We start from the raw sequence: 425 nt of genomic DNA, 5'->3' as shown, positions 1-425 counted from the left end.
AAAAACAGCTAATAGCTGCACCAAAACAACAATCCACAAATATCACAAACCACAGTAATTGCTAAAAATACAAAAATTACAAACGACAAACAGAACATTGCAGTGCAGAACCTGACGTGATGCTGAGGGCAGTCAGGCAAGTGACCCTAACTAATAAATCAAACAGGAGGACCCAGGARTGACCCAGCTACTCCAGGCCAAAGCACTAACCAAGCGGTTCCAGTCCCTAGCAAGCCAGCTATCACCTCAACCAAAACATTAACTCCAGAGGATATTAGGCCTTACCCAAAAGCTGGTCCAAGAAAAGAAGTTAAACAGTAACTTACCCCTAAATTAACTTTTTTTAGCTGATAAACTGTCTAGAATGTGTCTAAAATGTTATATAGTACTGTTTCTGTGCTAATTTTGATGTTTTTGTGCGTATT

Source organism: Austrofundulus limnaeus, unplaced genomic scaffold (genome assembly GCF_001266775.1).
Source record: "Austrofundulus limnaeus strain Quisiro unplaced genomic scaffold, Austrofundulus_limnaeus-1.0 Scaffold5, whole genome shotgun sequence".
In the NCBI taxonomy this organism is placed as follows: domain Eukaryota; kingdom Metazoa; phylum Chordata; class Actinopteri; order Cyprinodontiformes; family Rivulidae; genus Austrofundulus; species Austrofundulus limnaeus.
The sequence above is the reverse complement of the archived record's forward strand: the minus strand, read 5'-3'. Positions refer to the sequence as shown.